Genomic DNA, 25,117 nt, shown 5'->3' with positions numbered 1-25,117 from the left:
TGCACGCCCTTGCAAGGCTGGGGGAGAAGGTTTGGAAGGGACACGGGAGTCTGGAGACAGGGATTAGCTGACGTGACTCATCTCCTCTCGCACACCACCAGCAAGCAGCCAGGCCAACGACTTGCTGGTGGGGCAGGAGGGGAAATTTCCCATTTCGAAATTGCTCAACGTTGATAATTAAAATGTTCTCCTTTTTTTTTTTTTTTTTTTTTTTTCCCCAGCTAAATATCTCTCTTCTCCTCTCATCTCCTCCCCTCTCCTCTCCTCTCCTCTCCTCCCCTCTCCTCTCCTCTCCTGGCCTCCAATTGCCTCCTGGGAGGCCATCGAACCTTCTCACCTCCATTCTGCTGGTAGCAGATGGAGCAACTTGCCCCAGACCACAGGAGAACAGTGGTAGAGAACGTGAAGAGTGAGGAGAACACGACAGAGCACCAGCTGGTCACCCAATGATGTGCCCAGACCCCACGTGTTCCTGGAGGCACCACCAGCCTCTGGATCGCTAGCCAGCAGCCCAGAAGGGTCCAAATTTTGCGCCAAGGCAGCGGTCCCAGCACAGGAGGCTGTGAAGCCACCTCTCTGGCGGGCTGCCTGGCACCGTGGTGTGACACAGCGTAAGGAAACCCCCATGGCAGAGGTGAGGATGCACCTGCTTTGAGGAGCTCATGAGCTCAACGATGGTTGGACTCAACAATCTGAAAGGTCCCTTCCAACCTAGGCAATTCTATGATTCTATGATTCGTGGAAGACAGGAGCCGGCCAGGGACCGAGCAGGCAGCGGCGGGGGGTCCAAAGGCAAACCGATCGGAATTATCCCAGCAGCAGTAACTCCGGAAGATCCAGCTGATCTAAGAGACCTCCCAGACACATGCCTAGAGAGCCTGGGGTTTGGCAGAGGATCTGCTCCATCAGCTTCAGCTCACCTTGGCAAAAGGTGCCCAGATACCATGGTGACGGGCTCGGCGGGGATAAACACCGAACATGGGTGTGGGTTGTTTGCATAGTTAGGAAGCTGGCTGGTCTCCATCCCTCCACCCTGCCTCCTCCCAGTGGTGCCAGGATCTCAATCCAAAGTGGTCTCCTACCTCCTCCTGGGCCGGCTCATCCGCGGGCAACACGGAGGCACTTCCCAAACTGGTTCCCTGCTAGGTAGGGCAGGGTGGGGGACGGCGACGCCGGGCTCCTGCCTCTCCCCGCACCCCGGGAGGTGGAAGTCATTCGATGGTCCCAACAGCCACGTGCCTGCCGAGACCCACACGGAGATGGCGCAGAGCCGTCATGGGGTGGGACATCCCCTCCTCCTCCTCCTTCTCCTCCTCCTCCTCTTCCGCAGCTGCCCAAGCACATCGAGCCCCCTGCAAAACCACTGGGTGGCATGTGACATCCTCCCCCCCCCCAACCAAAAAAGCCCTCACGACCACCACGCACCCGTTCCTCAGGGGCAAGGACATCTTTTTGAGGGACGAGGAACAAAGCAATCCAGCAGCAGCGAGAAATCAATCTGTAATTAAGGCAAGCCGCTCGCATGAGCGATACTCGACAATTAGGCAGACCTGTGAGCAACGTTGCCACCCGGGCGCTCGGCTCCTCTCCGGCTTCCAGTAAAGGAATAAAAAAGCTCTGACTAATATAAAGAGGCCTCCAAATCATTCTTGGCAGGAGCATCCCGGCCCCGGCTCCCCTCCCTCTATTCATCGCGAAAGCTCTCAGCCAAAGGAAAATAAAGCGTTGGAGCTACCTCGCTGACCCGACCCGCGGCGTGGTGTAGCTGGGTGCCCTTCTCCACCATTATACGCTAATAAAATAGTATATATGCACACTAATATTATAGTGTCCAGAGTGTATACGCTAATTATATAGCGTATAATACATACACAGTACCCCATTATATAAATTTATACACTGCACGACCGTTTATAATAAACGTATATTGTATTTATATATAAATATATACATTCTATAGACAGGACACGCTGATGGGACCTGGCGTGACGCCGCCTTCCCGTCCCCATCCTGCCGGGAGGGCAGGGGACAGGCAGGGGCAGGGATGAGCCCTCCCATCACTGCCCCATTACCCGGCATCGTTCCCCGCACGCCGCCTTTGGATGCGGTCTGAGCTCCTTCACCTTTCCTAATTACTTCCAAGTTTATAAAACCCTTCCACCGGCGACACTTAATGGGAATAAGAGCAGGACGGCGAGCACGGGGAGGGAAGGCTTAAGCGTTTTTTGAAACTGTTTTAATAGCTTGCGCTTTTAATTAAGAGCAATCGGGCCGAAATTATGCCAGGGAAACTTGCCGCTGATTTATTAATTAGAGGCGGAATTTCAAAGGAGGCGCGGGGAGTTAGGTGCCGGACAGCCCCAGGCTCGCTGGAAAATCCCAGGTTTGTACAGCTAACGCTTGCTCAGTGCTCAAACACGCCGGGTCTGACTCCTCATCGCCTGGCACCTGAAGTAAACAGCGTCAAGCGCAAGCGTGAAGTGGGTGTTAAATCCTGCCCGCTCCCGAGCGGGGCTTGGAAATGTCCCTTTTGCGGCGGTGGAAGGCATTGGAAGACCGCGGAAAGACGCCAGAGCATCACATCTGCCTCCTCAGGAGTTATTTGCAGGGGTGTCCTGGGGTGGATACACCAGGATACGTGCCGAGAAGCCCACAAAAGGTTTGCCCTCCCATGTGGGGTGTTGGAGACGTTGAAGGCAGCAAGGGCCGGCCGTGCCACCGGCATTTGGATGCTCCCAACCTTTGCTGCTCCCAACCTCCAAATCCCCCCAAGGAGGAGAACCCTCCATCCGATCCCCCTTCCGCCAAGCAGAAAGGAGGGAAAGAGTCTCACTCAGTCTCACTCCCCCAAATATTGTACCTGGGCGAAGTGGGAAGGTGGCTGCCACATCCCCTTTTCGAGGGCAGAACAAGCTGCAGGTCCCCGCGGCACCACGCCGAGCGTTTCCGTCCACCCAACCCTCTCGGGAAAGCAACGCCGGGACGGCCGAGCGCCGGTTCCTCCTCTGCTGAGCACATTCCTCCCCTCCTGTTTTCATTCAGCCCAACCTTAAACAAAACCACGGCTGTTGGTTGTTTTCTTTTTTATCGGCGGCGCGGCTATGGGAATTGCCTACGCAGGGCCGGGGGGGGAGCTGGAGAGGGGCTTTGCGCTGCTGAAATAGCGTTCAATCTCACGAAGGAGCTGTTAAAAATATCAAAGCTTCACTGGGAATAACACACCGTCCTGCCGCGTCCCGTTTGCTCCTAAAGAAGCAAAAAGTTCCTGAGATAGATGGAGATTTCAACCCCAAAATCCAGGTTGGGGGATCTCCAGATAAAGCACCTCCAATTTTTCCCTGCGCGGGCAGCGCGGAACAGGTCGGCTTGAGCCGGGCTTAACCCTGCACCGAGCATCAGCTTCATCCCCTTCTTTAATCGTGATTTCCCCGCAAGCATTCGAGCTGCCGAGACGTTTTAACTACTTAAGAGGAGAGGGTGGATTTTTTTTTTTTTTTTCCCCCACCCGGCAAGTTTTCGCCAAAGAACCACTGAATCAAAGCCGACTTTAAACCGAGTATTAATAAAGAAGTATTAAAAATATATGGTATGGTACGGTATGGAATCATAGAATAGAATTAAGGACTATGTTGGGTTGGAAGGGGCCTTTCAAGATCATCTAGTCCAACAACACAACACGACACAACACAACACAACTAATATAATATAATATAATATAATATAATATAATATAATATAATATAATATAATATAATATAATATAATATAATATAATATAATATAATATAATATAATATAATATAATATAATATAATATATAATACAACAGAATATCTATTCTGTTCTGTTCTGTTCTATCCTATCCCTTCTATTCTACTCTATTCTATTCTAAATATTAATCATCTGCCTCATCAGAGCCCCTCTGCCCCCCCAGCAGGAGATGTCTTTTCGCACCGGCATCTCCCGTCTAAAAGAAAAGAACAAATAACTAAGCCAGATTTCCAGAAAAAAAAACCCAAAAAACCAAAACCCAAACCGAACGCAAACCCCTCCACGAACGGAGAGGTTGTATCGTACAGGTGTTGATACGCAGCCAAAAATCGCCGGGCTCGGTAAAGATTCGAGTTAGCAAGCAAGGAAATCAGACAGAGAATCGCGGGTTCGAGTTCAAACAGCAATTAAAAACGCATGTAAATGGCGATAGATTAGCACGGAGGATCGCTACGACGCGCTGGAGATTTCCAACCCAAACACGATTAAGCCTCCGAGCACGGAATTCAAGCTCTTCCTTCCCCTCCCCTCAATAAACCGCAAAAGCCTTTAAAAAGGGGATAAAAAAAAAAAAAAAAAAAAAAAAGAAAAAGAAAAACCACTTATTTTGGAAGCCGAAAAGACGGCACGCGACCCACCTTCCCGCTCCGGGTGCCGACCTTCGTCCTCCCCTCGCCTGCCTCGGCTGGACGGGGGAATCCGGCAGCGTCGCTCCCCGGGTGTCTGCAGCCGAGCGGAGATTGTCATTGATTTGTGTGCGGAAAGTTAAGCCTTTCTAGGAGCGGTTGGGAGAATTCACTCCCACCACTCCCTCTAAACCAAAAGTATTTGGCACGGAGCCCTCCTCGTCCACCTGTACTATTAAGGTCTAACAACGTGCGGGACATTGACTGATTTTCCCGGGATCTTTGCATGTTTCCTTTCTAAACAAGCACACAAAGTCCTTTGGAAAGAAAAACTTGGGGGGGGGGGGTTTGTTGTCCTTTTTTTTTTTTTTTTTTTTTGGAAATCTCATTTTTCTTAAAGCAGATTTATCGCATCCTTTTTTTTTTTTTTTTTTTTTTTTTCTTCTTTCTACTCAGCGGGCCAAGCCTTTCCCTGGTGTAACTGGTGACCCCTGACCCTGTGCTGAGTTGCACCTGCAGAGGGCCTGGCTCAGTTGGTGACACCTTGGGGGACTTCCCCGGCAAACCGTGCGCCCGTTTGGCTGAGACAAGGTAAAGCCTGGGGCGGGGGCGGTGAAAACCTTCTCTTTTCAAAAGAACTGGGGATAATTTAACTAAAAAAATCAGGTTTTGCCCACGAATGACCCGAGCGAGCAAGAAGATGGAGGCGAGGCATTGTTCAAAGGAGGGGTTTCCTTACCCAAGTCCCCAGTCGCTGTGTTGTCCGGGTGATGAGAGCCCAAATCGGGTGCCCAATCCAAGGAACGAGTGACTTTTTGAAAACCCTTCCCAAGTGCCCAACGTTGGGCTTCAAAGCTCCCCCCCCCACACCCCTAGATTTGGAAGCCACCTCCTGGCCACCTCAGCTGCACCCATGCGGCCAACGACCCCGTCCCGCACCCACCTCCTGTGGTCCCCGTCCATGAGGACGTCCCCGGGAGAGGAGTCACCCCACCTCCGTCGCCATGAGTAGCCCAACCTGGCTAAGCCCGGCTTCTGCGCGACCCCAAAGGGTCGGCCATCGCGTTGAGTGATAAACAACAGGTCCCTCCTCTCCTCCTCGTTGGGCGCACCAAGGGTCAGCTCATTCCCCAGGTTCTGCCCCAAATTTAGCAGGCCCATCTCAGAGCATTCAGTCAAACACTGCATTTAATAAAATGTTAGTTCCTTTCTGGCACAGGTATTATTACAAGGAAATACAGATATTTTTTTTTTGTTAATATAATAAATCCGATGAGAGCAGCCGGACACCAAGTTCCACATTAGGAGGCCTTTCTGCTGGTCCTCCTTTAAAGCAACACATTAAAAAAAAACAACCCCAAATCACAACCAAAAATTGTTTATACAAAGGAAAATCTTTCTGAAGCACGAGGCAAAATCAAGTGTAAGATAGCCCGGGGCAACCTGGCACTCCCAGACACGGCTTGGAAGAGCTCCGTGCTCAGAGCACGGTTACTTTTGAAACATTTATTTTATGCTTTCTTGGCCTGTCAGGAAAAATAAAAATAAAAATGCTGCTTCCATCCCCACACCCAAACCACTATCTGCAACTCCTCTGACTACCGGGTTTCTAAGGAGTGTCTGGGTAAATCAGTAAATGAAGTCGGCGCGAACAATGTGTCTGGCCCTAGATAAGGGTAAAGCAAAACTTGGGCAGCATCCAGGGACTGCCAAGCCAGCGCGGAGAGGAACACCAATTGCCACCCACTGCTTTTCCTGGTACTCCCACAGCCTGCATCCCCCGTGGGATGGGAGCACCCATCCAAACCACCCGCCCGCACCCCAAGCACGAAACCAAGCGACTCTGCGTTTCCCACACACGCGGCTTTTTTTTTCCCCATCAAAATTGCTCGCTTCCATCAATCCGCCAAAGCCAATGCGACGACGAAACAATTACGTCCAGCCCGTTCTACGGAAGCGCATTGTTCATGGCGCTGCTTCCCAAGATGGCTTTTAATCAGTGCGGATGGAAATGTCCCCAGCACCATTGAGGTGTTGGAGCGTGTCCAGAGAAGGGCAACGGAGCTGGTGAGGGGTCTGGAGCACAAGTCTGGTGAGGAGCGGCTGAGGGAGCTGGGGGTGTTCAGCCTGGAGAAGAGGAGGATGAGGGGAGACCTTCTCGCTCTCTACAGCTCCCTGAAAGGAGGGGGTAGCCAGGGGGGGTCGGGCTCTTCTCCCAAGGAACAGGCGATGGGACAAGAGGAAACGGCCTCAAGTTGCGCCAGGGGAGGTTTAGGATGGATATTAGGAAAAATTTCTTCACCAAAAGGGTTGTCAAGCATTGGAACAAGCTGCCCAGGGCAGTGGTGGAGTCACCATCCCTGGAGGTATTTAAAAGATGGGCAGACGTGGTGCTGAGGGACCAGCACCATGGTTTGGATGGTTGGACTTGGAAGATCTCAAGGGTCTTTTCCAACCTAAACGATTCTTTGCTTAAAAATGGCCCCCCAAAATCCTGCAAGCCAAACCCGACGTTTTCATACAGAAGAATACTTGAGGGGGAAGGAGGCAACAGCGACGAAGGAAACATCTCAGCAATGACTTTCCAGTCCAAAACCACAGCAGACCAATAGGTCCCCGCTCAGCCCTGGAAATTATTTCCCATTTACCCACGTGAAATTGCTTCCCGGTTTTTGATTGTCATTAACAGAGGGATGAGCGGGTCTCCCAGACTATAAAGGAGGAGAGGCTGAACTGCTTCTAACAGGGTGTGAAATAAGAATAACAAGGAGAAAGAAGACCAGAAAGGGTTGTGGTGGATCCCACCTCGGATCACACGAGCACAACAGGAAACACCCAGTAAAAAAAAAAATAATAGAAAAGGTTGTAATGATTGCTTATCCCAGCTCAGGAAAGCTCTAATTAAAGGTGTATTGAATTGAAAGCTTTCCAGAAGAAAGAGGACTTAAAGGATGCCTCTTCAATCAGAAAAATAAATTATCATCAAATTTAAAGATTTTCATGGGCATAATTAATTTGGACACACTTTTGCTCTCTACAGCTTTTTTTTCTTTTTTTTTTAAGAATAAACTGGCACAAGTGTTTTGTGAAATTTCACCATTTTTTTCCTTTCGAGCTGAGTTTTTAAGGCCAACTTTGGCTAGTTGGAGCCCAATAATCAACCTCAGTGAATCCAGTTCTCTGAGAGCCAGAGGAAGATATCTTCCGCAACGAGGTTTGCTGCACCAGTCACGTTTTTCAAAGGAAAAGCATTTTCTTCCTCAAACATCCCTAATTCATTGCCAAAACCCGTGGTTAAAAAAAAAAAAAAAAAAAAAAAAAAGATGATCTTTTTAAATTTTGGGAAGAAATAAAACCCAGCCACGTTTCCCCCCAGAATCTCACAAGAAACTGCTTACAAATGGAAAACTTGGAAAAGCCCGATGAGGTTTCCTCCAAGGTGGCTATCCCACACACCCGCACGTCTTTCCGTTTGCTGTGGTGCGTATCCCCGTTAACTTCAACACCACCCTCCAGGCAATAAAATTAAGCCTTGCCTAAGTGCTTCCAAATGTTGGCCTGATTTTCAAGGTGATATAGAGTAAGTGGAAGGAAGAGATGTGAGCCCACAACCTTGATGCGCGCCCTCGTCACCTGGGTACCACCAGGTCAGGAGGAAGGAGGATGGGGAAACGAGGAAGAGATGCGAGCCCACAACCTCGATGCGCGCCCTCGTCACCTGGGTACCACCAGGTCAGGAGGAAGGAGGATGGGGAAACGGAGGAAGAGATGTGAGCCCACAACCTCGACGCACACCCTCGTCACCTGGGTACCACCAGGTCAGGAGGAAAGAGGATGGGGAAACGGAGGAAGAGATGCGAGCCCACAACCTTGATGCACGCCCTCGTCGCCTGGGTACCACCAGGTCAGGAGGAAGGAGGATGGGGAAACAGAGGAAGAGATGCAAGCCCACAACCTCGATGCGCGCCCTCGTCGCCTGGGTACCACCAGGTCAGGAGGAAGGAGGATGGGGAAACAGAGGAAGAGATGCAAGCCCACAACCTCGATGCACACCCTCGTCGCCTGGGTACCACCAGGTCAGGAGGAAGGAGGATGGGGAAACGGAGGAAGAGATGCGAGCCCACAACCTTGACGCACACCCTCGTCACCTGGGTACCACCAGGTCAGGAGGAAGGAGGATGGGGAAACGAGGAAGAGATGCGAGCCCACAACCTCGATGCGCGCCCTCGTCACCTGGGTACCACCAAGTCAGGAGGAAGGAGGATGGGGAAACAGAGGAAGAGATGTGAGCCCACAACCTCGATGCACACCCTCGTCGCCTGGGTACCACCAGGTCAGGAGGAAGGAGGATGGGGAAACGAGGAAGAGATGCGAGCCCACAACCTCGATGCGCGCCCTCGTCACCTGGGTACCACCAGGTCAGGAGGAAAGAGGATGGGGAAACGGAGGAAGAGATGTGAGCCCACAACCTTGATGCGCGCCCTCGTCACCTGGGTACCACCAGGTCAGGAGGAAGGAGGATGGGGAAACGGAGGAAGAGATGCGAGCCCACAACCTCGACGCACACCCTCGTCGCCTGGGTACCACCAGGTCAGGAGGAAGGAGGATGGGGAAACGAGGAAGAGATGCGAGCCCACAACCTTGATGCACACCCTCGTCACCTGGGTACCACCAGGTCAGGAGGAAAGAGGATGGGGAAACGGAGGAAGAGATGTGAGCCCACAACCTTGATGCGCGCCCTCGTCGCCTGGGTACCACCAGGTCAGGAGGAAGGAGGATGGGGAAACGGAGGAAGAGATGCGAGCCCACAACCTCGATGCGCGCCCTCGTCGCCTGGGTACCACCAGGTCAGGAAGAAGGAGGATGGGGAAACGAGGAAGAGATGCGAGCCCACAACCTCGATGCACACCCTCGTCGCCTGGGTACCACCAGGTCAGGAGGAAGGAGGATGGGGAAACGACCCGTCTGGTTTAAGAAGGTCTCTACGCTCATGGTTTGAGTAAGAGCTGCTGGTTTCTCATCTTTAAAAAGTAATGGTGGACATTGGGAAAGGGCGAGAGGGTGAGTCGTGAAAGGGATTTCCTTGGTAGTAGCCCCGCAGATGATGAGCCGTTTCCAGCGAGAGGCTGAATCACCAGTTAACCCATGCCACAGACTGGGCAGATTCGCTGGCCCGGGCTACGTGTCTTAATATTCCCAGCTGAAAAAAAAAATTAAAAAAAGCTCTAAAGCGAATCAATGCCAATTAAGTGCTTTGCTAAAACAATCTAGCTGGAGTCCCAGTGATTTCACATTTGAAACCATAATGGTCATAATCCAGATCGATCCTGAGGGATCTCCAGTGCTTTGCTTAATGTGGTTGGTGGAACTCAACGAGGCTCCAGTGTCTTCAATGGGAATAGGGTCATTTATGCTACCCAGAGATTTCCTCGAGAAATGAATACAGAGGTTGATTTCTATCAAGGAACAGGGCTGGATGCAGCCAAGATGATATTGTATATCATAGAATCACAGGGTTGGAAGGGACCTCTGGAGATCATCTAGTCCAATCCCCCTGCCAGAGCAGGGTCACCCAGAGCAGGTTGCACAGGAATGCGTCCAGGCAGGCTTTGAATGTCTCCAGAGAAGGAGACTCCACCACCTCTCTGAGCAGCCTGTGCCAGGGCTCTGCCACCGTCACAGGAAAGAAGTTCCTCCTCATGTTTAGGTGGAACTTCCTATGCTCAAGTTTGTGCCCGTTACCTCTTGTCCTGTCGCTGGGCACCACTGAAAAGAGCCTGGCCCCATCCTCCTGACACCGACCCTATAAGCATTTATAAGTGTTGATAAGGTCCCCCCTCAGTTGTCCTTTTTCCAGACTGAAGAGACCCAGATCCCTCAGCCTTTCTTCACAAGAGACGTGTTCCAGTCCCCTCATCATCTTGGTAGCCCTTTGCTGCACCCTCTCCAGCAGTTCCCTGTCCCTCTTGAACCAGGGAGCCCAGAACTGGACACAGTTCTCCAGGCGTGGCCTCATCAAGGCAGAGTAGAGGGGGAGGATGACCTCCCTCCACCTGCTGGCCACACTCTTCTTGGTGGAGCCCAGGATGCCATTGGCCTTTTTGGCCATGAGGGCACATTGCTGGCTCATGGTCACCCTGTTGTCCACCAGGACTCCCAGGTCTCTTTCCACAGAGCTGTTCTCCAGCAGGTCAGCCCCCAACCTGTACCAGTGCATGGGGTTATTCCTGCCCAGGTGCAGCACCCTACACTTGCCCTTGTTGAATTTCATAAGGTTAGGTGTGCACAGGTGTATGTGTAGCGTTACGATGGGATTTTGCCACATCATATAGCTTCATTGGGAAGCTCTCAGAGGAAGACCTGCACCCTGACCTCTTCCCCAAGTCTATCTGCTCCAGCAGGGACTGGTACCACCTCTGGAAATGCAGTCACCTTTGGGTGAAGCTGGCCCTACAGCTCCCACCCCTTCTTGATCCACAGCTCCCAGTCCTTCTCACTCCCCTGCAGCTCCACGGTGCTACAAGGGAATCAGAATGATCCCATGTTAGCAAGAACGTGGCAAAACTTTGAATTAAACCTGTATTTTCCTTGGAAAACATTTACCTTTCCCCACTGGGTCTTATTCTCAGTCTAATGAAAGAAGATGAAGCCAGGCAGATATGCTGCCTGTGCAGTCTCTTGCTCGGAGGGAGAGAAAGATCATCTCCAAGGGCGACAGATTAGGACGTGGAAGGCTTGGTGGCATGGCATGAGAGAGGTGCTGTAAGGCGAAACGCATTAAACCCTCCTCCGCCTCCCAAAACGCAGCCGTAGCCAGCTCATCTGAGACAACGGCCATTCCCAGCGCTGAAGATCTAGGGGCCAGGAACCTCGTCTCGGCCCCGAAGCCACCAGCGAGGAGGGAACGACACCAGCTCCTGCTCCCCAGGGGACGCGCTGCAAATGGAGCGCGCGCACGTCTTCCTCCTTGAACCCATGCCCGTATAAACACCTGATGTATCGCTTGATTACTTGGTTAGATGACACATGCCCGAAGGCAGCAGCCAGGTCACCTCGCTTGGTTTTAATGCTTCAGTCCCCCCGCTTTGTCTTTACCGGGAAAGATTTTTGAATCCGCTTCACCTTGTGTTTGTGCAGTGCTGGGACCGGGCGAGGGTTACCAAAAAGAAACGATCGTAGGATGAATCCTAAACACAAACGGACGTTATTAATAAAAGGCAAGATGGGGATCAAAGAGCTGCTTTGCAGAGCTCCATGTGTTGGTGCAGAGTTTTATTGGAGGTATCCAAAGCCGAAGCTGGGTGAGATGAAGACCTCCAGGAAGGTTCAGACCACCTGGGGCTTCTGAACATCCATTTGACATGTTCCATCACCCCTGCAGCCAAAAAACCTTCCTAGCACCCCAGAGCAAACTTGAGATGGGTGGTACAAAACCCGAAGTGGCACAAATACAATCTGCTGGGGGATGAAAGGAAGGCGGTGGAGAGCATCCACAAAGACCCAACCTCTAGGGATGGCTACAGATTTCAGCCTGGCTTCCACTGCCATCACTTTTGCACCGTCTGCGGCCCCAGCGCAATTGCCACGCTTGGCTTTTGAAATGCGTCCCCTGCCTCGTAATTTCTTGACGGGTTATTTTCGCTTTGCTCTCGCCCAAAAGGAGCCACGACTCCTCGCTGGGTCTGCTCGCGCCATCCCGCCCTTGGATGGACTAAGGACGACCAAGTAAATTGCCCATCGTAACCAGCGTGCCAGCCTCCGGGCGTTGATAACCCTCAGCCCGGACCACTTCCTTTCGTTTGTACAATCCATACAGTTATCCGTATCCGGGAATAAGAAATTTAGCAGAAGCTCCCCGACGTAGGTAGGAAACAATCTCATTTGCTTTCAAAAGCTGTGGATCAGGCCACAGCTCCTTGCAGGATATCACATTAATAGCGAGAGGCAAATGAACCATTTTACTTCTCTTAGCCGAAAAGAAAAAAAAAAAAAAAAAAAACGTAAAATATGTGGCCGACCTGATTTACCTCCCCGATAACGTATTTAAAAAATGCTCCCAGGCTGAGGACTTCGCCAGCTGAGATTTCGTGCGAAATGAGACTGTTTATGTCATGACCGCAACCTTCTGAAAAATGCCCCTTTGGATGGGGAAAGCTCACAAGACCCTTAGGTATAATGATCTCAGCTATATCAATAACCACATTTCGGCAGATTCATTATCTGCTCGCCGGCCTGCCCAGCCGCGCAGCAAAGTGTTGCAGCAGGCTGGAGCGAGAAAGGAAAACATTGAATTCAGCCGTTCCTCCCGCAGAAAAAAAAAAAAAAAAAAAAATTGACACGGTGGGTCATTCTTTTCCCTAGCAAAAGCCGAGCTTTTATTTCCTCTGCTTTCACGCCGCGCCGGGGAGGGAGGACCGGAGCTAAGCACAATATTGAACACAACCGATCAATCCCCCTTTAGCGGGTGCACGAGCGTTTTCCTTCACAGCTCGCATCTTCACTCCCCAAGCACCCTCACCCCTCCCTGTCCCAAACTTTACAGCAGAACATTTTTCCGCCTTTGCCTGTTCCTCCCGATATTCGCTCCATCGTTCGAGATTTTAACATCCCTGCTAACTCTATGCATGGATACCCGACCGCACTCCATCGGAAATTTAGGCTACAAAACACAGGTTCATTTCATACCGGAATTTTCAAGCAAGAGGGACCATTACGATCACGTATTATGCCCTCCAGCTTCGTACAAAATAAAATACTTCACCCTGTAATTTCTGCAGCGAGGCCCTAATTCCTGCCTGCCCTCCAGCATTTAGAAGCAGAGGTAATCTTGGCTGAAAGATTTCAAACCAAGGGGGCTCTTCCCTGCTCCTTGGCAAGCGTTCCTTAGCAATTTATTAGCCACCGTACTAAAAAATCTGCATCTTTTTCCTTTTCTTTGTTGTGCTTGCGTGTGCCTAGCTCTAGCTTCTGAGCATCTCCTCACACCGAGCTTTTTTCTCCTCAGCTAAAGCAAACAGTTTGGCTCCCTTCCCAAAGTTGGGACTTGGAGGCTACGAACCCAGGAGCAAGGATGAGCGTTGTGAGCATCTCCCATAGCATCTCACTGCTATGTTCACCGGCAACAGAGAGCTGGACCAGGGATGGAGATTGCTCCAAGAAAAGCCATGGATAGGTGGGTTGAGGCATGACCCATCTTCACCTAAGGAGGAGAGAGAAAGAGGCCACCTGCCCACCTCCTCCCAGCCTGAAAGGGGCTGGAGCCTGCCATGAGGACAACGTGGGGCAACAAAACATGCCTGCTATCCATGCCCGCCCTACGTACCCCCAGAATTCACCACCAGACCCCATTTTTCTCCACTCCAACACAAAAAAAAAGGCAAAATACAGCAGAACCAGTCAAAAAAACCCCCACCAAACACAAAACACGATCTTCCCATCTCCTAGCTCGAGCCCACCACGTGTAACTGGATTGTCCTTTGAAGAGCATGAGATTGGACACATGGTGGGAGAACAGGTATTTATATGAAAACCTCTTTAGGATGGTGGGTAACAGTTTTAAACTGAAAGAGAGGAGATTTAGATGAGATCTGAGGAAGAAATTCTTTGGTGTGAGGGTGGTGAGCCCCTGGCCCAGGTTGCCCAGAGAAGCTGGGGCTGCCCCATCCCTGGAGGGGTTCAAGGCCAGGTTGGACGGGGCTTGGAGCAACCTGGGCTGGTGGGAGGTGTCCCTGCCCAGGGCAGGGGGTTGGAACTAGATGGTCTTTAAGGTCCCTTCCAACCCAAACCATTCTGTGATTCTATGAGCATCGCAGCCGAAAAACTCTACTTCTGGCTTGGCCACCGCGCAACCTGCGCATGGGAAACTCATGTTGTCCTCATCTCAGAGCTGCTTGAAGGTGAGAGCAAAATGGCTAATGGAGGGGAACTGGTGAACATGGGTTGTGGATAGGGCACCCATCACCCCCATCTCACCCGTACTGGTAACACCAGTGCCAGGGCTCTGCTACCTGCAGGAGAAGGCCCTGGAAGAGCTCTGCCCCAGCAGCAAGCGCATTTGCCCTTTCTGCCCCAAGCCCTGGGATTTATTATTCCAGAAACACGGAGCAGGAGGGAGCTGGGCAAACGGGTGGAAAGAAAAGGGCAAAGGTAAGATGGGAGAAAGAAATAGCATCTCTCTTCTAGGTCAGGGGAGAGAGCAAGCAGTCACAAACTGCTAAGGAGAGACAAGGCCTTGTACATCCATGGATGACTAACCTAAAATTTGGGGTTGGAACTAGATGATCTTTAAGGTCCCTTTCAACCCGAACCATTCTATGATTCTATGAAAATTAGCATGGCAACATGCAGAGGGGAGTGGTTAAAAAGAAGTATTAAGATACAGAATGCAATGACTTAAAAAAATCGGAAGGTTTTGGAGGCAAATCTCATCCTTCGCAGAAGGGCTGGTGGGTCTGAAGGTTTTGGAGCTCTTGGAGGTGGCTCAACTGCTCGGCGACCCAAATAGATGGGCAACAGCACAGCAAATTAATAACTCCTCCCTCATAAATGCAAAGCGACGCAGGGCAGGGAGAGGAATTTCTGCTCCTCAGGCACCTTCCAGGGTCCTAAACTGTGTCAAAGCAAGGAAGGGACCTCTCAGCAAGGGCGGCAGCACGGTGGAGACCTCCGCTCTGCGCGCAGCCGCAGCCGCAAAGCTAACGAGACGTTCAGCTGCATATGGAAAGGGACGGCGGATAATCCTGGAAATATTATCAAGCCTTCGTATAAATCAGTAGCGCAGGCTCAGACGGGGAGAAAAGTAATGACGCAGAAACGGCAGAAGCGTTCCATCAATATTTCTGCTCCGCGTTTGGAAAGAAGCAGGATGAGACGCTTGTATCACATGAGGAGGATGAAGCACTTTCCAGTCCATTAGTAACCAAGGAGGTTGTTAAACAGCATCTACTAGCGATAAACAATTTTAAATCAGCAGGCCTGGATAACTTGCTCCCAAGAGCCCTCCAACAGCTGGCTGAGAAGCTCTCCGGCCCGCTGATGTTAATTTTTAATAAATCTTGGAATACCGGGGAAGATCCAGACGGCTGGAAGCATGCAAATGCTGCACCGATCTGCAAAAGGGGCAAGCGGGATGGCCTGATGAACAGGTTGGCTTGTCTGCCATCCATCACCGGTAAAATAATGGGAACCCTCCCGAGAGTCAACCAGAAGAGGAAATAAAGGACGTGAATGCACTTAACGCTCGTCAGAGAGGTTCTGCAGCAAACGCATCACATCAAACAAGGCGGATTCTGTTCTTCGAGGAGATTACAAGTTTGGTTAATAAAGATAATTGCCTGGAGATAATATACGTAGGGTTTTGTACGGCGTTTTGATTTACTGTGACGTGACGTGCTGATTAAAAAATGAGCGCGGTATCGTAAGAACAAAGCCCACGTGGAGGGGATTCGGAGCTAATCACAACAAATAGCTGTCAGAGGGGAATCGGGCTGTTTCCAGGGGGGATTTTACAAGGCTCAATCCCAGCCCCGGTATTGAGCGTTTTCTTATCTGGAAGCAAATATAACGTCGCTGCTGATAAATCAGCTACGTGCTACGCAAACAGGGGAGGCCAAGCCATCTGAGCGGAGACGATGGCAGCCAAGCATCTGGCTGGGGTCATCACTCCGCCTCGGAGGATGAGAAGAAGGGCACAGTCAGTGAAAAAACAGAGACGGGATGCTCAGAACCCATGCAGCGACCGGGAGGTGACGCCGTGGCAGGTGGTGGTGGGGACCATGGCCCCGCAGAGAGACGTGGACACCTGGCCCCGCAGGCTGGCAGAAGGTTAGTTGTTACGCACACCTCAACGTCTCCAAGGAAAAATCCTTGGAGTGGGTATCAGGAGATAAAACAGAGCCTGGGATGAGGGGGGGTCGGGATGAGTGACTCCGTACTGCAGGATTTTACAGCATCAGGGCTTGGGCATTGCCTAGGAGAGGACGCACGACCCAAACCAGCTCTTTCTGTGCCCCTCACGGGGCTTAATTCTGACACGGACCTTTGTGACCCTGAGGAAATCAATTAAAGCTTGATCCAGCTTTTTTTGTAACAGGAATACTTCCATCTGGCCTTTCTTCTCCCTGAGACTTAGCTGCCCTTTGGGAAAAACCAACGCTCCATGCATGTCCCTGAAGAGTGACCTGGGAGCTTTGCTGCCCAACGCCAGCCTGAGCCAAGCCCAAAGGTTTACTCAGCTCCAGATGCACGTCTTTTTGTCCTCTCGAAATCCCCTCAAGGAAGAATTTAGCCATCTTTTTTCCATCCACCAGGATTTGCAGAGGGCTTCCTACCCCCTGCACGTGTCCTAAACCTCCAGAGTTCACCGTGGGAGCTGGAGACGAACTCTGGCTAAAGGCACCCCACTCCCTTGGTCACAGGTTTCCACTTGACTTTGCCACTAACCAGTGACTGGAGAACTTGCTGCTCACAACGTTCCTCAAGGGCTCCTCCGACTGCTCTTGCTTCAGGGACAGAAAAGGGTCAACAATTCAAATCCCAGATGTTTCACCCAAACAGGCCCCATCCATCAACACCTGAGCAGAGGATTCAAATGCATGGTTATTGCTGAAGGTGAATTCAAGAGATAAGGCGTTAAATCAAAGTCTTATCTAACGCAAGACATTACAAAATGTTTCAAACTTGGGCAAAAAAAAACCCCCAAAACCAAAATAATCCAGTTTGGCTTAAAATCACCGAAGTCCACCACATGCGGTTTTGGTGAGGTGATCATACCGATGGCGGAGCCTCCTTCGAGGAAGCTGCAGCCACCTTCTCGGGCTGCCCAGATGCAAGGTAAAAATTTCACCCAAAAAACCCAATCTGGGGTGAACGCCAGCGGGAAGATGCAGCGGGTACCAGCCGCAGTCCTTGAACCCAGAATCGTCTTCCCCGTTGTGGCTCCCATCACCCAAGCTGCCAGCCAGAGGAGAGAAGACTCCATCTCCCCAAAGAGCCGCCGATTTTGGTTGGTTGCCTCTTCTATTCAGCTGGGTTTATCGGAAAGGATGCACCAAAACTATGAGGGTGGTGAGCCCCTGGCCCAGGTGGCCCAGAGAAGCTGTGGCTGCCCCATCCCTGGAGGAGTTCAAGGCCAGGTTGGCCGGGGCTTGGAGCAACCTGGGCTGGTGGGAGATGTCCCTGCCCAGGGCAGGGGGTTGGAACTGGATGATCTTTAAGGTCCCTTCCAAGCCGAACCATTCTATGATTCTATGACTCTAAAACCAGCAGCACCCAAATCCCTACGGTTGCCCTCAAGCATTTTGCTCCCATGTCCCCGCACTAAAGGGGGGACAGGATCACCGTGACATTGCTCCTGAGCATGTCTTCAAATATCCCTGCTTCGCACCGAGTCCTGGCTGCGTGAGAGCCCTGCCGGGGGCGGCCTGCCCCGCTGCCTTGCCTGCCTCCCACCACCTCTTCCTCCCCGGCTCTGCAGCCGCGGCGAGGAGCGTAACACAACCGCAAGCACTCCATCCCTCCAAGAAAGATATTACCTCCACTCCCACCTTCCTCCTCGCCCCAGCTCCCAGCTCGGCCAGCGTGTTTTTCCTCTGCTGCAATTAACGCTTGACGAGGCAGAACATCCCCCCCTGCTCCAGCAGAGCCCAAGACAGCGCAGCCAGGGCATTTAGAAGAGAGGGAGGAAAAAAAAAAATAAATTAAATAAAAGCGGACGAAAGCTTCTTGTCTTAAAACTCTCCCTCAGCCGGCGCATCGGGCAGGTTGGCACCGCCACCAGGTGCTGCTGCGTAAGCAGGGGCTGTGGCAGGGTTGGTCCGGGCACCCCGTCGCAGCACCCTCCCCAGTTCATCATCAAGGCACCCTGAGCGCTCGCCCGCTTTTGAGCAGATGGGTGAGACCCAGGAGTTCCCATTTACGACCCGGGCGCTGCTGCGGAATCAGATCACCCACCCAAGAGAGGCAGGATACGTCCCCATGGGGTTCCCACCCCACCACGGCTGCGCGGCCCCCCGTGTCCCCCCCAAGCGCTCACGAAAAGATTTGGCTCTGACTGCTCCGGCGGGACCTGATTTTTTCAACAGGTCGAAATTGTAATTGCACATTTCCCTCCCCCCCGCTCCCCATATTAAAAAAAAAAAAGGAGGAGGAGGAGGAGGACGGACTCATTTATCATGTGCAGCCAAACCCCAGGCTGGACTCGGTGAAATGAAAATGAGTCGGTGACACTTTGTGTAATGGCATTGCAGTTTGTTCTCCTAAATAATTTGTATTTTAATGAGCCCTTTTTGCTCCAGCAAAAGCTGGCGTGCGTAGCCCCCACACCTTCTCCAGTCCTTCTGTGCTTTAATTTGATTTGAAAAAATTCCCAGTGCCGTATTTTTATTAACAAAAAGACAAGCAGCCGCACTTCTCTCCTGGCTTCGATGGGAACAGGTAATGAATCTCTGCACGCAGGAGACGGCTCTTATCTCCACGGCCTTGCCGTTCCCAAACCTACTTATTTAAAAAACTCCCCCATCAAGAGAAACGGAGAACAGAGAAAGTCAGCAAAGAAACAAAAAGGCAATCAGGAGCTTTAAAGAAGCAGGGGAGCACCATGATTTCCACCTGATCTTCTCCTGCCGGGACAGGTCTTTAGGTCAAGACACTGTAAATGAGCAGAAGTCGCTTTGGGGAGCGTGATCATGAAAAGCTGTTTTGCAGCACTCGGACTTGCTAAGGGCTTCTCCACTTGGGTCATGCTCAACTTGACGTGGAAGAGATGGCAGCTCCGTCCTTCCACCCACCGCATTGGCGGTGGGGTGGCTTGGCCAGGTTAGTTGAGACGTACACCCTACACCCAGACATCATCTGGTCCAGGTTAAGGCGGTGGTCCTGGCCGTGGTGGGTTCCCGGGGAAGGGCAGTGGGGCTCTGATCCCATAGCAGACCTGCATGGACCAGAGCTGCCCCCCATCTGGGTGTGAGGGTGCTTCCGAGCCATCACAACACAAAGTCTGACCCATTCAAACACCAAGTCGCACCTGCACAACCTACTGCTGGAGGCTGCTCGAGCTAGAAAGTTTGCGGGTGCAGCGAAAACCCACTAGAAAGCTCAGCAGAAGAGGGGGACCTGAAAGCTGTGACAGCATCTTCCCTTGCCTGCTTCTGAACCCCAGCAGCACCCGCTCCTGCTCGTGGTGGGGACGGCGTGGTGGCCTCACACCTCACCGTGACACCTCCTCGCTCTGAGTTATGGAGAAAGCATTGTCCCGGCTGAAGGACAGAGCAGCGATGGCTAAAATGGTCGGTCAGGAGGAGGGAAGGAGAGACGTCCCTGCACATCCACTCCCCCATGTTAGCCTAACGAGCTTCATTAACAGGGAGGACTTTGTTCTGCAGCTGGGCGGGATGCAGGCAGGGGATGGAGGCGGGGGGTCGGGAATGGGATTCCTGACCCCCTCCAGGAAAGGAGGCGCTTGGCAAGAGCCCCGGGAGGACAACAGCCCAAACCAGGCCAGGGTTGGGGTGCCATTGACGTACTGGAGATATCTGGGATAAGATGACCCAGTTGGTCCGTCTCCGCTCTGCTCCCTAATCCCTTTCAGATGCCCTCTCCCTCCCCAGCACTCCAGGGCTGTCGGAGAAAAGAGGCACCCAAAGGCTACCGGAGAGGTCAGAAAAGCAGCACCGGCTCATCCTTCAGTCCACCTTTCATTTCTCTGGGAGATATTATGGAGAAGGGAAATCCAAAAGGAAGGCTGGCTTAAACAAACTGCAAAACCTCCGCAAACCTTGCAAACATCAGCCCAACCAGGCTCAACCGCAGCTCTCACCTTCGGGCCGGGCAAACAAACGTCACGGGTTTAGGCGCCAATTTATTTTTACCCATCTACCAAATCGGCGTTTCCCTCCCATCCTCCTTCCCCGGAGTCGCAGCCGCGGCAGCTCGGAGTTAGCGTTACTCCTGGTTCCCAAAGCCTCGGAGATACGCTTTGACCTTCGTTATTTGCCCTGGTTTAATTTCCAGCCTCCCTTTGCTAACCCTCCCCTGTGGAACCCTGCCAGACTCTCTCCCTCCCTCGAGACCATCCTTGCTGCTGTTTTAACTTGGATTTTAATCACCTTCTACTTTGATTACTCCGCTTCCCTCTTTTACAGCCTTCCTCGGTGCCGTGCCACCTCACCAGCCTTTTTGGGAGTACCAACTGGACCAGCCAGATTACTCTTAGGAAATATCTGCTCTTTCCTTGGTTTCTTCCCTACCCTGGGAAGAGCTTCAAAGCCGCTCTCCCCGCTGGCAGGATTCCCGGGAGGGAGCGAAGCTTCGCGGACAAGGCCAGCAATGATCTGAAGAGCCCAAGAAACCTGGCATTAAGGCTTTAGGTCAAATCCAGGGTCCACCAATTGCCCTAAACGGCCCGACACCAAGAGGCTGATGCACCAAACCCCAGCTGTGCCTCCAGGAAGGTGCTCTCTCAACCCCCAACCGGCTCCAGGTTGTTTTAAACCCTGAATAAGGAGGTCTAATCCCTCTTCCAAACCTCACGTCTGCCTGCTCCTTTCCAGCTCTTGTTTTCTTTGCCGTTCCCAAACAACACCCGAGCCTCATTCGAACGTTCAGCTCCCGGCTTTGGAGGCATCCTGCGAGGTTTGCGCACCCAACCCGACGGGAGAGGATTTTCTCATGGGAACGGCTGCTTCCTTAAACAGACCTCGCGTGATGAGATCAGGAGATCAGAAACATCCAGTGGACTTTCTCTGGCCGCTCATTAGCTTACAGCTCCCCTTTTCTCTGCCTCTGCTTGGCTATATGCCTTCCCCCCCCCATCCCCCAACCCCCCCGTCAAGCTTTTTCCAGCCTCTCGGTGATTTTTTCCTCTGGCTGGTAATTGTTCCCATTGCCCTTCGCTCACAGATGGTCCTCGGAGAGCTCGCTATTGATGTGGTGCCAGCTCTCCTCAATCCCAGCTGTTAAACCGCATTAGGAGACGAGCTACCACACAGCAGGGACCGCTCCTCCGCTCCATCTGCCCTTTTACACCCGGGCCATCGCTGGAAGAGGGTTTACTCACCAAAGATACCCCAGCTGGGCAACCTCTCGGTCCCCTCCTGGCGACCAGGTCACCCTCCAGCCCCCCGGCCCCCCACCAAAAGCCTCCCAGGTCTATCTGGATCTCCCCACCCACCCTTCCTCCTCCTTGACGACCCCTCGCCATGAAAGTCAGTCACTTTCCCTTCTCCAAACCTCTTTCCCACCCCCTTTTGGCTTGTGAGAGCCTCTGTGGTCCCAGCACAGCAAACCTTACCGGTGGAGGGGTCCTCTGCGCTCACCGAGCAACCGTCAGGCTGAAGTTTTTTAGAATGGGGATGTTGAGACACTGGCCCAGGTTGCCCAGAGAGGTGGGAGATGCCCCATCCCTGCGAATATTCAAGGTCAGGTTGGACGGGGCTCTGAGCAACCTGGTCTAGTTGAAGATGTCCCTGCTCGTGGCAAGGGGGTTGGACTAGTTGGCCTTTAAAGGTCCTTTCCAACCCAAACCGTTCGATGATTGTACGATTCCAGCTCCCGGGCTCCAGCCCTGCTCCATAGGGACAATCTGGACTACCAGCCAGGCAGGATGGATGCGAGCAGAAGAAAACAAGAGGGAAAAAAGCACTGCAGACCAGACGGGAGGTGAAAGCAGCTCTTATTTTTCACTGGACCAAGTTGTTTTTGGAGGCACAAACACTAGGTTCATTCATAATGCAGCAAAGTGCTGGGTTTTCGACGGAAACAATGAATTAGCAAGGATGAGCAGCAACAGGATAAATGACCTTTTTCCTGCCTTCCGAAGTGTCCTGTTTCTTTCCTAACGCGGCGGCCAACTGCTCGTTGAGCTCCACAGTACTCAGCCCCAGCGACCTGGAGCCTCCAGGGAAGCCCAAGGGCTTGGCAAGGAGCTTCACGTGGGGTCACCTCCTTCCCTGTTGGCTCCACACCCTTCCCACCCAAATCCACAGGGAGCCTGGGGCAGGAGGGGACCCCACATGGCACTGGGGATGTGAAGCATGAGCGTTGCCACCCAGAAAGGTGACAGTCCCATGGCCAAAGCCAAGCCATCACGGAACAAAGCTGCATCAGGGGAAATTTTAGAGGGTAGATTTCCATGAGATCTTAGGAGGAAATTTTTCGCTATGAGGGTGGTGAGCCCCTGGCCCAGGTTGCCCAGAGAAGCTGTGGCTGCCCCATCCCTGGAGGGGTTCAAGGCCAGGTTGGCCGGGGCTTGGAGCAACCTGGTGTGGTGGGAGGTGTCCCTGCCCAGGGCAGGGGGTTGGAACTAGATGACCTTGAAGGTCCCTTCCAACCTAAACCATTCTACGATTCTATGATTCTAAGCTCAGACTGGACATTAGGAAAAGGTTCTTCACTCAGAGGGTGGTCAGTCACTGGAACAGTCTCCCCAGGGAAATGGTCAAGGCAGCAAGCCTGGATGAATCTCGTGGTTGTATGATTTAGTTTTAGGTAGTCCTGTGAGGAGCAGGGAGTTGGACTCAATGATCTTTATGGGTCCCTTCCAACTTGGGATATTTTACGATTCTGTGATCAGTGCCCTTCACGCCAGCCCGGTGAGACCCAACTAAACCCATCCGTCGTTGCTCAACGGCAAAAAAAAATCCCAGTTCGCAAGCGCCGCGAAGCCACTGCCCTTCACCAGTGTGCGATTTGGCTTCAGAGAGATAGAAAGCAAGCGGTTCGACTTTCGGTTCCTGCCATCTCAAATTCTATCAGAGGGATACGCTACCTTTCGCTAACATAACGGATTAAAGCAGAAGATAAAATGCCATTCCATTATCTATTTATTAAAAGCACCACTTGAACTGCTTTTATTCGGCATACATCTCCTACTAAAGAGGCACTCCTTGACTGTGTAAATCAGCGAGCAATTGTGTTTTAACAGCTTTCAGAATGGCATTTCCCCACAGTTTTAGATGGACTATCAGACAGAAAACCTCTTCCAAAACTCACTCATCATAACAGGCGCGGGCACAGAGCTCTTTACCGCTCCTCTACCACCGAGACAAATACAAAATGGGCTTGCAAAACTCACACAGCATAGATCATTCCCACCTTTCACCCTGCTGCATGAATATCCTTAATGACAGGTCAAAATAAATAATTTTGTTAGCGGAGGGGAACTGTTCAGCTCCCACTGACGGATGGGACTCCTGGTAGGAGATAAAATGCAGGCTGCGGTTCCCAACCCACCGATGCTACCCGTTCCGCGGCAATCGGTTCTCGCAGAACCAGACAGGATGAAGCCACTTCAAACCTACCAGCTCCCTGGGCAAAAAGGGAAGAAATGATGCCCAATTTCCCGCAAAGGATTTCAGGCGTGAATATGACAATACCTACGAACCGCAAAACAAAAGGGAGGTTGTCGGATTGTCTCTGCTCCACCAGAATAAACTGGGCTTTTGGCTGGTTGGGGCTATTTTTCCATACCAGGAAACGTTCCCCCTTTTTTTTTTTTGCCAGGCTCTGCTGCTGTTGGTAGTTTAATTTTCTTTACAAAGGGTTTTGAGGAAGAAACCTGGAGCAACAGTACTCATGAGCTGGTTACGTATTAAATGAAATGCCGAAGGAAGACAAGCACGGGAAGCTTCACCCTGCGCCGTGGAAGGCCACGGAGGCTCTACCATTGACGTGAGCAAACGTCACATCTGTCGAGAAGAGGGGAAAGGGACGTACCCACACGCATAGGGAAGGATATCCACGGTCTGGGAACTATCTGAGTAGATAGATGGATGGATGGAAGGAGGGAGGGATGGATCCCTCCCACCCTGCCGCCATCAGCGGGATCTCAGCACACACCATGGCAAACTCAACGCTGAGGCTGATGTCCTTCTTCCTTCTTTTCCTGCGGCCCATGCGCTTTCTCCCTTGCTGCAAATAAACTGGAGCGCTGCCTGGCTGGAGAAAGCACGGGGTCCAGCCGGGTCACCTGCAAGGACACCCATCCTTGGCTGGCTGGTTGCCCAACCCGAGGCATCCCAGGCTCCTGGCTGCCCTTAATGCGCGTTAAATTCTCACGGAGCTGACAAACCTGGGAGATCATTTCAAACCACAACCGCTTCAAATTCAGCTCCTTGCAGCCTATGACCTTCTTGGCAGGATCTCCCTTCAGCGCGGCAGCCCCAAACAGGAGCTGACAGTCCTTCGCAACCTTTTGAACCAGCACTCGGGTCCCTTGGGTACCGCGGGGAGGATTTCTCTTAACAGAGAGCTCCCCGGCTCTGACAGCCCTGCTCTCGGCCTGCCTGGGAGGGGACCAGCACCCCGTTCCCTCCATTCGGTGGTGTGAAAGGTCACCGGGGAAGGTGTACTTGTCACCAGGAATAAGCCATTACGTGTAGGTTGTGTCACATCTTTCTCGGAGGACGGAGGCAAGCTGAAGTCGGTGAAGTGACACCGGTGGGGTTTGGATCTGTCCCTGAGCACCGAGCAGAGCGGCAAGGAGCAAAACCCCTCCTAAATGACACTGGCTTATCAGCTGGTGTGGCCTGAGCCCCAGGAGACACCCAGGGCAGGTGTCCCTTCACACCGACGTGCCAACCAGTCCAGCGCCAAGTGTCTCCTTAACAGAAGTCACCCCATGACCATACAGCTTGGAAAGTGCCAGCTTCCCAGTCAAGCTAAATAAATCCCTTCCCTTTGCTTCCCCTGACAGCACATCTTATCCAGAGCTATTCTGAGACAAG

The 25,117-nt window shown here is 52.1% G+C and overlaps 1 protein-coding gene across 6 annotated transcripts in view; it reads right to left on the bottom strand.

Moving 5' to 3' along the window:
• Positions 1-25,117, bottom strand: part of ZBTB7C (zinc finger and BTB domain containing 7C) — a 169,764-nt gene that overhangs the window by 47,663 nt on the left and 96,984 nt on the right. The window contains exon 1 of one of the 6 annotated variants that reach the window (XM_074570396.1): positions 4,410-5,138. The exons of 4 other annotated variants lie outside the window; for them this stretch is intronic. The gene's annotated coding sequence lies outside the window, so the exon portion shown is untranslated. Of the gene's footprint in view, positions 1-2,860; positions 2,943-4,409; positions 5,139-25,117 lie in introns of those variants that run through there. One more of the 6 variants, XM_074570397.1, reaches the window with a different exon arrangement.

Source organism: Larus michahellis, chromosome Z (genome assembly GCF_964199755.1).
Source record: "Larus michahellis chromosome Z, bLarMic1.1, whole genome shotgun sequence".
In the NCBI taxonomy this organism is placed as follows: Eukaryota; Metazoa; Chordata; class Aves; order Charadriiformes; family Laridae; genus Larus; species Larus michahellis.
Note: the sequence above shows the minus strand (reverse complement) of the source record. Positions and strands in the feature narration are given on the sequence as shown.